This window comes from Miscanthus floridulus, chromosome 9 (assembly GCF_019320115.1).
Source record: "Miscanthus floridulus cultivar M001 chromosome 9, ASM1932011v1, whole genome shotgun sequence".
Classification (NCBI taxonomy): domain Eukaryota; kingdom Viridiplantae; phylum Streptophyta; class Magnoliopsida; order Poales; family Poaceae; genus Miscanthus; species Miscanthus floridulus.
The window spans coordinates 6,933,133-6,944,684 of record NC_089588.1 but is presented as its reverse complement, the minus strand read 5'-3'; positions in this window follow the sequence as shown (position 1 = coordinate 6,944,684).

Sequence of the window (11,552 nt, the reverse complement as noted above, 5' to 3'; positions counted from 1 at the left end):
CATAGTTAAAGTTGAGGAGCTGGTCGCTTTTGGGGACGTGGGCCCCTGGTGCGTGGAGCTATAGCTCCTTAAGCGCCTCGGTGATTGCGTCGAGGCCGGGAGAGTGGAGACGTCGAATAGCGGCGGGAGCCATCGCCAACTCTCCCTCCATCGTGATGATAAAGCCTAGGTCTCCAAAGCGCACGTGGGTGCCCAGGACCCAGTTGAGGTTGTGACTAGCCATCTGAGGCATGGTGTGGATGTCGAGACGCGCAAAAGGCCCCTACCTAGCGCGCCAACTATCGGTGTTTCGAGTTGCCACCGGCTAGTAAATTTCTAATATTGCGTGTCTAGCTCAGATAGTGTGCTAAGAAGACACGAGGTTTATACTGGTTCGAGTAGAATGTCCCTACGTCCAGTTCGTTACTGCTGCTCATGTTACTAGCACTGAAAGTTTGTAGTAGGGGTTACGAACGAGCGAGAGAGAGACATATCCCATGTCTCTGATAGAAAGGATGAACAGGTGCCGAGGGCTCGGTTGCTTCTCGGCTGTGTGCTTGTGTGTTCTAATCGGTTTAGGGTTCGAGTCCAAATCGGTGTGAAGTGTATCGATCGTTTTTCCCATGCCCCTTAGTGGGATGCCTCGCTTTCCCTTTTACAGGCCAAGGGAAAGCAGGGATTGCAGTGGAGGAAAAAAGAAGAATCAGAAGGAGAACAAGTCCTCTAAGATCGTTGGGTCCTTATTCTCTTCTATGCGGGTCCCACCGACCCTATAGACATCAACAGGGATAGCTTCACATCACGTCCCTATCCATCACTAGTGCCATGTGTAGGTGCCGTCTACCGATCATGGCGCTCCACTCTGTCCTAGCGAACGTCGTGGTGAACTGACATGTCCGTCAGTGTTCGTACGAGGGTTAGGCAGAATAGCACCGGTTTGCCCGACGATGTTCCTAATGTGAGTCCTCAGGTATGGCCCGTCATGGCCATGGGTTACATCGGGGCATGTCGGTTACCTCCCCAGTGTTAGAGCTTTGACCTAGGCCCATACGCTTGGACCTGGGGTGGTCGGTGGTGGTATGGGTCTTCGTCGGGCGAGGCGGAGCCCAAACCCAAGGGTCGGGCGAGGCGGAGCCAGCCCTTAGAGGTCGAGCAAGGCTAAGCCCACCCTTAGGGGTCGGGCGAAGTGGAGCCAGCCCTTAGAGGTCGGGTGAGGCAGAGTCAGCCCTTGGAGGTCGGTCGAGGCGGAGCCAACCCTCAGGGGTCAGGCGAGGTGGAGCCTGCCCTTAGAGGTGGGCGAGGTGGAGCCAGCCCTTAGAGCTCGGGCAAGGTGGAGCCAACCCTCTAGGGTCGAGCGAGGTGGAGCCCACGGCCTCAGTGTCGGGCGAGGTAGAGCTAACCCTCGAGGTCGGGCGAGGCAGAGCCAACCCTTAGAGGTCGAGCGAGGCGGAGTCAACCCTCAGGGGTAGAGCGAGGTGCAGCCCGCGGCCTCAGTGTCGGGTGAGGCAGAGCAAACCCTCAGGGTCGGGCGAGGCGGAGCCAACCCTTAGAGGTCAGGCGAGGCAGAGTTTGTGCGCCTAGGTGTCGGTTGGAGCTGTGGTCGCACTCTTGACTGCTCGGACAAATCAATGTTGATGGTTATTAGCTCCTCCTCTTCGGGTACCCTGGTATTGATCGCTGACAAGTTGATAGCTCCATATTAAGATTGGCAAAAGTTTCATATTGTTCAAGCAAAGTAGCATAAGCTTGTTGTGAGCTATCTAGTTTTTCCTTCATTTTTTCAAGCTTCTTTTGTTGACTAGTGCAAACCTTAGTAAAGTTAAGATTTTGTTGCACAATTTCATTATAAGAAGGTAGCTCATCATCACTATCACTATCATTGTCACTATCACTAGGGATTGATTTTTTGTTACCTCATGCCATAAGGCACACACGTGAAGTGCTTGATGATGAGTGCTTGTGCCCGCGCCTCTTGTGGTGGTCTTCTTCTTCACTTAAAGAATCATCCCATGACCTTATTGATGTGAGGGATTTGTCTTTGCACGTCTTCTTCTTTGTCTTGGGTGTGGGCTTATTTGGACAAACTTCCACAAAGTACCCTAACTCATCGCATCCATAACATCCTTTCTTCCTTGGCTCATTTCTTTGATTGGTGAAAATGAAATCTTTAATTTGGATGGGCACACCCTTGACATTGAGCCTTTGGATCATCTTCTCCACCTTGTTGATAAGTTTGATTGATTCTTCGTCAAGGTCAAAGGTGGAGGAGGAAGATTGATCATCATCACTTGATTTGTCATCATCATCTTCTTCTTCATCTTCACTTGAGGAGCTTGAGCTTGAGCTTGTCTCAACTTGCTTGCCCTTCATCTTCTTGTGCTTACTACAAGTGAGAGCTTTACTTTTGCTTGATGAAGAGACTTATTTGTGATGCATCTTTCATGATATCTCAAATGCCACTATCTTACCAATGACTATGGTCGGGGTCATGGTGCTCAAGTCCTTCATGTTGTGAAGGTTGGTGATGATGCTTGCATATTTATTTTGTGGTAGCACGAAGGTGATCTTCCTCATGATGTCCGCATCACTTAACCTTATTAATCCTATAGAATTGAGCTCATTGATAATTAGATTCAAACGAGCATATATATCATGAACAAGCTCATCACCATTCATTTCAAAAGAATCATAACTTTGCCGAGCAAGGCAATGTTTTTGCTCACGAACATTACTTGTGCCGCCATGGAGCTCTTGCAATTTTAACCAAATTTCATGTGCCGTATTTAAAGTGAACACTTGGTTAAACACATCCATGGTAAAAGATTCAAACAAGCAATTTTTAGCTCTAGCATTGAAATGAATTTATTTTTCTTCACTCTTTATGGGTTTATCTTGATTCTTAATGGGTTTCATTCTATCACGAGTGACTCTCCAAACACCCAAATCTACTGCCTCAAGGTGACAAGCAATTCTAGCTTTATAGTAGGGGATGTTAGTGCCATCAAAGTGCGAAGGCCTAGAGGTATCCATCCCAACCACTCTAAATAGTGTCGGCTCAACGACGGTCAAACCAAAGGTCCAAATTGAGCCAACCGGCTCTGATACCACTTGTAAGGGACCATAATGCCTAAGAGAGGGGGGGGGTGAATTAGGCAACTTAAAAATCTACTCTAAACTATGACCTCTAATTCCATCTTAGCAAAACCTATGCAAGAAAGTAATCTATCTAAATGTGCAACCACGGTTTTGCTAATGTGTTGCTATCTCTACCGCAAAAGAGTCTTGCAACCTAGGTTCCAACCCTATCAACTAACCTATCACTAAACTAGGAAAGTAAAGCATATAACCTAGGTAACAATGTATACGCGGAAGGTAAAGATAAGGTAGAGATGCAAACTTCCATCGACGACTCTAGTATTTTTACCGAGGTATCAAGAAGCGCTCAAGCTTCTCCCTAGTCCTCGTTGGAGCCTCTCGCAAGGAATCCCTTGCAAGGGCCAATCTCTTGGTCAGGTAACTCCGTGGATAGCCCCAGGCCTTCCCCACGTGTAAGTGGGTCTCTGGTGTGCCTTCTAGCAAGCCTCTCCCAAATCGCTCCCCGCCGTCTTCACTATCAAGCTTCCAGCCAAACCATCGCGGGCCTTGTTCCCTTAGGTACACGGTGGCAGCCACACCACAAACACGGTTGGTGTGATCTCGCAAGACTACAACTGTAACACCCCAGGTGTTTGCCACCAGTTAAGCAATGGGTTTGAGCTAAAACATGGTATATTAAGTAATGATGAAGATGTCAAGGTCAAACCTATAGAAACGAGCCCCAACCTAAACTTGGATATTGCACCTTTGCTCGCCTATAGACCCCTTTTCAAGATATATGCTTGGGTGGTGTGATTGGGATATCTTCATGTGTCTCACATCAATACCCATCTATATTGGGCACTCGAAAAGTTTCATGAAGTTTGGAATCAAAAAGTCACATGAAATGACGAGTTATGTCCTTGCTTGAATTAATTTATAAAGTGAATGGAATTCTCGATCGTCAACCAAATCTTGCAACCATGCCCAAATGACTCTAGATGAACTCTACAACAAAAGTCATGAAAGGTTCATGTTGGGCAAATGCCAAGAAAATGCTCCAAAGGATCAAAAAGGATAATTTAAGCTTCATCGTGATCCTACTTTGGTCAAAGTAGAACAGCAGGTTCTATACCAGTTTAGAGGTTGGACCTTAAATGAAAGTTGTAGTCCATATCATGTAGAACAAACTTTGTTTTTGGACTAAGAGCTAGATCAGCTTGGAAGTAAATCAAATCAAGGTCACAAGATCGAATTTGCTGTTGTTTTCAGCACTTCGAAATATTCTAAGTCTGGAGTTTCGCTAAATAACGACGTTGGCATTCCGCGTTCTCCAAAATTCGTTAAGCAACTTGAGTTGGTCCAAAAATAAAAGTTGGAGCTAAGTTCATGGAGAAGATCATGTAAAAGGATGGCACTCGTTTGACCTTGTTATGACCCTCAATTTTGGAGTTTGTTAATCGCCGTCGATGCACTGACAATGCCACTTTGGAGATTAAATTACCCATGGTTATGTTGCTCAAATGACTGGAGTGCCTTAATGAAAAATGTAGAGTAGGCCGAGGTGAACAAACTTCATTTTTGGCCCAAGGACTGATTCGGCCTAGAAGTGGCCCAAATTGGCTCCCCACGTCGCCCTCACCGACGCCCGCCACGTGCTCGGGGAAATGCCCGAATGGCGACGCGTGTTGAGAACGTGGCTGCCATGCGCCTCCGCCGCTGCCGCACGTCCCACCTCTGGCCACGCGCCCTGCGCCCTGCTGCCGATGAGGAGGGGCACCAGCACGCCCTCTCCATCCCCCTCTCCACTCCCTGCTCGCTCCCTCTCGCGCTCTCCTCGCTCCCGTGCAGCCGTCTGCCATGGCCGGCGACTCTAGCTCGCTGCCGCCGCGTTCTCGCCGCTCCAAGCCCCCACGGCCATAGCCACGTGCACCACCACCTTTGCCTCGTCATGCTGCACCTCGCGCGCACGCTCGCCCAAGCCATCGGCCGCCGGAGCACCGCCGCTGGTAAGCTGTTGCCTCCCGCCGTCGCCCAGGCCGCCGGCGTGCGTGGCCAGGCCGCGTCGGGTCTCCTCGGAGCAAGCTGCGGCCACCTACGAGTGCGCGCCAACCTCCTGGTGCTTCCCCATCATTCCCCCACCACCGTCAGCCCTTCTCCGGCCGCCACCGGCCGATTCCCCGGCGATCCTCTGCTCCAAATTCGCGTCAGGGACCTCGTACAGCAATTCGAAGAAGAGCAGGGGCCTTTCTGCAGAACCTGTGACTCATGTGAATAGTGTCGTAAGGACTGGTTTGTAATTATTTTGCAGGAACTTTGGAAATTCATAGTAAATCGTAGAAAATTCGTAAAATAGTAAATGAGGACTTTTTGGAATCCTTGTGAAATTATCTATGCAGTGGATCTATAATATGGCATGTTTTAGTTTAAATATTTTGCGGTAAAAATAGATTTGTGCAGTAAGGTTGTAATGCTAGTTGAATTTGTTATTTTTCATAACTATAGATCTAGGGCTCCAAATGAAGTGAAATTTTTGTGGCATGCTACTCATGTGATAGTTGATGTGTGGTAAAAATTTCATGAGTATTGGATGAAGTATGAGTGAGTTATTGGTTTATCTTGCTCTCACATGATTTCTTGCTTTAGCAACTTGTCTTTTTCATAGAGGTTGCTATACATATTCAAATGGAGTGAAATTTGTACAGTAGACTATTGAGAGGATATGTGAGCCACTGTAATTTTTGTAGAAGTTATTGTGCACTTTTGGTATATGTTCATTAAGTCACCTTGTTATCTAAAATAAATTAAGAAATGCAGTAAAAGAATTTATTTGGTCATGGAAACTAGGTTTTCTGGTGTTCTTTAGTCATGTGTGAAATGTTGGTAAAGTTGGTTTTGCCCAATTATGTATTTGCAACATAAGTTAATAATTATTTTCTTGCCGATGTGGTTTATGGACAGATCTGGGAACTTAGCAAAGTTCTTCATGATAATGTGCTTTGTTGTGAAACTTGTTTATACAAAAGTTGTAGATAATTATAGTATCTAGCTTCTATTAAAATTTGGTGTCATTTGGCCAAGTAGTTTAAGAGTTACAGCTGTTTAAAGTTGGGTTTCAGAAATGGTTGCTTTCTATCAATTGTGGACCAGTTTCTGTAAATGGATATATTTGACTTAGTTAACTTGAGAATCATGCTAAGATGATTAAATATGAATTGTAGAAAATTTCATAAGCTTTCCATAATGTCTTCTTGCAAGTCATTTGGATTTGTGTAACTCCAGTTATAGCTAAATCTTGTAGCTGTTGTTTGCATGTCCAGAAATTGGCAGATTCCAATGGTGTTGTCGTCTCCGTTTGCCATCTTAGCATGATTGATTGTGTGATGTTTAAGTTAAGCATCGCAAAGTACTTAAGTGTGTTAGTGTAAACTATGCTTGTCTTGCTTGCTATTTTGTGATGCGTCTCATGGTACTATTCTTCATATGTATGCACTTGCATATTGCATCTCATCTAGGTACGCTAGATGCACCACGTGAAGGATGAGATGTTGGAGCCAAACCCGAAGACAGTGTTTGATGGATCTATCCCGAAGATGGAAGGACTAAGCGAATGCTAGGACCGAAGATGTCACCAGGATGGTGCAAGCTAACTGAACTGACTTGTGTCGGATCCCAGGCAAGCCCCGGAGCATTCTAAGTCTCCTACTTTATAAAAGCAATTCTTTCTATATATATGAGTTTATATATATTGTTGCATTAAGTTGTAGGAGTTGATTGAAACCGTTGATGCATTTATTACTATCCTTGCCTACCTTACTACCTTGTTACCCTGTTAGGTCAGGATCGAATAACTGCTTAGCCTTGCTTAGACCGGTAGCGATCGGTGATATCCGGTCACCTACATTATAGGTGGTTACTGGAAGAATTTAGCTATGGAAAGAATGATATCCTGGAATTAACCATGTGTGATGGATAATTGGAGACCGGACGGAAAAAGTTGGAGGCAACCAGACAGGGTTCTGGGGTGCTATTAGTTTCCGTCTGTGTCGATTAAGGACCGTCCGTTGTTGGGCCTCGAGTCATGTTGAACGCATGCCTTACATTTAGCTGGCCGGATAAAGTACCTTCCGACCGCGAAGCTGGGAGATTATTCGGGCCGAGTAGATTGCCCGCAGCGCACTGTAACACCCCTGGTGTTTGCCACCAGTTAAGCAATGGGTTTGAGCTCAAACATGGCATATTAAGTAATGATGAAGATGTCAAGGTCAAACCTATAGAAATGAGCCCCAACCTAAACTTGGATATTGCTCCCTTGCTTTACATATAGGCCCTTTTCAAGATATATGCTTGGCCGGTGTTATTGGAATATCTTCATGTGTCTCACATCAATACCCATCTATATTGATCCATGAAAAAGTTTCGTGAAGTTTGGAATCTAGAAGTCACATGAAATGACAAGTTATGTCCTTGCTTGAATTATTTTATAAAGTGAATGGAATTCTCGATCGTCAACCAAATCTTGCAACTATGCCCAAATGACTCTAGATGAACTCTACAACAAAAGTCATGAAGGGTTCATGTTGAGCGGAGGACAAGAAAATACCTCCATCGGTCTAAAACTTGGATTTAAGCTTTACCGTGATGCTAATTTGACCTGTGTTGACCAATCACTTATAGTGTTTTCATGGAGTTGCACCTTAAATCAAAGTTGAAGTTTGAGTAGAGTAGAACAAACTTTGTTTAATGGTCAAGAGCTAGATCAGCTTTGAAGCAAGTCAAACCGAGCCCTCAAGTTGGAATCCATGGCTGTTTTGGAGCTCAAAAATTTGGCTAAGTCCCTAATGGACAGAACCTGAATTTTCAGTTTCGTGTACCGCACTTTAGGTCCTTCTATCTCTCTAACCAGGCCTAATTAGACTTTGAAGCTTTAATAAAAGTTGGAGCTGGTATGTAGATCTACAACTTTTATTAATAGAGTTTTTGCTAACTCGTCGTGGTTTAGGAGATACGGAGGCACGAAGTATGAGTTTCAGTGGTACGTTCGAGGTAGTATTGGAAATTTGAATTCGTAGCTGCAACAGTGCCGACACCGTGCAGGAGTTGCCGTCCGCGTGTTGCGCTCGCTCGCCCACGCTCGCGATGTAAAGAGCCCGAGCCTGCCCTGCTCTCTCCATCCACTCTCTCCCTCTCCCTTTCCCCTTCCCTTCTCCTGCTCGCTCTCTAGCCGGCACCATGCCGCTCGCCATGGCCGGCCGCAGCCGAGCTTCGGCCTCACCGCTCTTGCTACCGTCCGTTGCTCCTCCGACCCAGTCATCACCACTATCAGCGTCGACACCCCGTCCTCCGCCTAGCTTGTCGCTTCTCCGAGCTCCAGCGCCATCGTCCACAGTTGTCGTCGTGGCCGCAGCCCTGACCCGCTGTGCTCATGTGGCCAAGCCACTACGGGCCACCTCGGGCCGAGCCGAGGCTACCCACGGGAGCGTGCGGTCCTCCTGATGCTCCACCACCACTCCACTGCCGCCGACAAGCCTCCTCCGGCCGTCCGTGGCGAACTCCCATGCCTCCCTTGCTGTGATTTGCGACCAGGGACCCCGTGCTTGAATTCGACTAAGGGGAGGGGTCTAACTGCGAAGTCTGTGACTCAAATGAATAGTGCCGGTAAGGACCCATTTGCTGTAAATTTGCTGAATATTTGGAAATTCATAGTAATTCATAGGAAATTCGTAAAATAGCAAATGAGGACTTTTTGGAATCCTTATGAAATTCTCTATGCATTAGATCTATAATATGGCATGTTTTAGTTTTAATATTTTGCGGTAAAAATAGATTTGTGCAGTAAGGTTGTAATGCTAGTTGAATTTGTTATTTTCCATAACTACAGATTTAGGGCTCCAAATGAAGTGAAATTTTTGTGGCATGCTACTCATGTGATAGTTGATGTGTGGTAAAAATTTCATGAGTATTGGATGAAGTATGAGTGAGTTATTGGTTTATCTTGCTCTCACATGATTTCTTGCTTTAGCAACTTGTCTTTTTCATAGAGGTTGCTATACATATTCCAATGGAGTGAAATTTGTACAGTAGACTATTGATAGGATATGTGAGCCACTATAATTTTTGTAGAATTTATTGTATACTTTTGGTATATGTTCATTAAGTCACCTTGTTATCTAAAATAAATTAAGAAATGCATTAAAAGAATTTATTTGGTCATGGACACTAGGTTTTCTGGTGTTCTTTAGTCATGTGTGACATGTTGGTAAAGTTGGTTTTGCCTAATTATGTGTTTGCAACATAAGTTAATATTTATTTTCTTGCAAATGTGGTTTATGGACAGATCTGGGAACTTAGCAAAGTTCTTCATGATAATGTGCTTTGTTGTGAAACTTGTTTATACAAAAGTTGTAGATAATTTATGTATCTAGCTTCTATTAAAATTTGGTGTTATTTGGCCAAGTAGTTTAAGAGTTACAGCTGTTTAAAGTTGGGTTTCAGAAATGGCTGCTTTCTGTCAATTGTGGACCAGTTTCTGTAAATGGATATATTTGACTTAGTTAACTTGAGAATCATGCTAAGATGTTTAAATATGAATTGTAGAAAATTTCATAAGCTTTCCATAATGTCTTCTTGCAAGTCATTTGGATTTGTGTAACTCCAGTTATAGCTAAATCTTGTAGCTGCTGTTTGCATGTCCAGAAATTGGCAGATTCCAATTATAGTGCTTGCTTGTATATTGTTAAGTGTGACGTATGCCTTGAATGATGACTGAGTTAGAGCACTTGAGATCTTGGGAAACTTGTGTCATGCTTGGTGTTGTCGTCTTCTTTGCCATCTTAGCATGATAGATTGTGTGATGTTTAAGTTAAGCATCGCAAAGTACTTAAGTGTGTTAGTGTAAACTATGCTTGTCTTGCTTGCTATTTTGTGATGCGTCTCATGGTACTATTCTTCATATTTATGCACTTGCATATTGCATCTCATCTAGGTATGCTAGATGAACCACGTGAAGGACGTGATGTTGGAGCCAAACCCGAAGACGATGTTTGATGGATCTATCCCGAAGGTGGAAGGGCTAAGCAAGTGTTAGGACCTGTGATATCACCAGGATGGTGCAAGCTAACTGAATTGACTTGTGTCGGATCCCAGGCAAGCCCCGGAGCATTCTAAGTCTCCTACTTTATAAAAGCAATTCTTTCTATATATGAGTTATATATTGTTGCATTAAGTTGTAGGAGTTGCTTGAAACCGTTGATGCATTTATTACTATCCTTGCCTACCTTATTACCTTATTACCCTGTTAGGTCGGAATCGAATAACTGCTTAGCCTTGCTTAGATCGGTAGCGATCGGTGATATCCGGTCACCTACATATATAGGTGGTTACTGGAAGAATTTAGCTATGGAAAGAATGATATCCTGGAATTAACCATGTATGATGGATAATTGGAGACCGGACAGAAAAGTTGGAGGCAACCAGACAGGGTTCTGGGGTGCTGTTAGTTTCCGTCTGTGTCGATTAAGGACCGTCCGTTGTTGGGCCTCGAGTCATGTTGAACGCATGCCTTACATTTAGCTGGCCGGATAAAGTACCTTCCGACCGCGAAGCTGGGAGATTATTCGGGCCGAGTAGATTTCCCGCAGCGCACTGTGCCGGAGCAGGTGTGGTAGGACACGGGGGCGAGATGATAAGACCAAAGTGCAGTCGGTCGGCCCCCGGGTACATGTGGTTCCTGGCAAACTCGAGATTCCTGGATAGTTGACTCGGTGATCAATATCTCACTTTAGCGGGTGAGTGAGGTTTGTGTAAGGAATAAATCACTAGCTGGTTAGGAATCGATTCGAATCGCCATCGCTCCTGGATAGTGAGCACTTGACTCGAGCTACGGCATCGTAGTAATTATTATGGAACAATGATGGTTATCTGGATGATATGGGATATGCTAAATCTAAATTGGTAACTCGATGTTATTGGTTAATCAAGTGATTGCTATAGTACAGGTGCTTACCTAGATGGATAGGTCATAATAAAGATGATGCAAAGTACTTAAAATGGTTTCTTCATGATAGCTTATGCTTTTCGCAAACAAGTCAACTAGCCCACTAAAGAAAGCCATGCATAATCCTTGGTGTCGCTTTATTTTGGTTTAAGACGGGTAAGTCTGGCTGAGTACATTCGAGTACTCAGGGTTTATCCCACCTTGTTGCAGGTGATGTTCTCGACCTGTTGATGATGGTGGCTAACCGCCGGTGGGCTCGGTGATTCTATACTTACTTCTCATCTCTATGCTTTTATCGGATGATGTCACTTATGCTAGCAATATATTTGGAACTTATATTAATGTAATCATTTGAAAGCTATGTTGTTTTCACTAAGCGGTTTTGAAACCCAAACTGGTACTTTTAATTGTGAACCCATTTGTAATATTATTTCCGCTGTAACCCTGTGTATGTGATGTGTATTTGCTTAATCACGCGATCTTGGTTGTGATGTTGATTTAC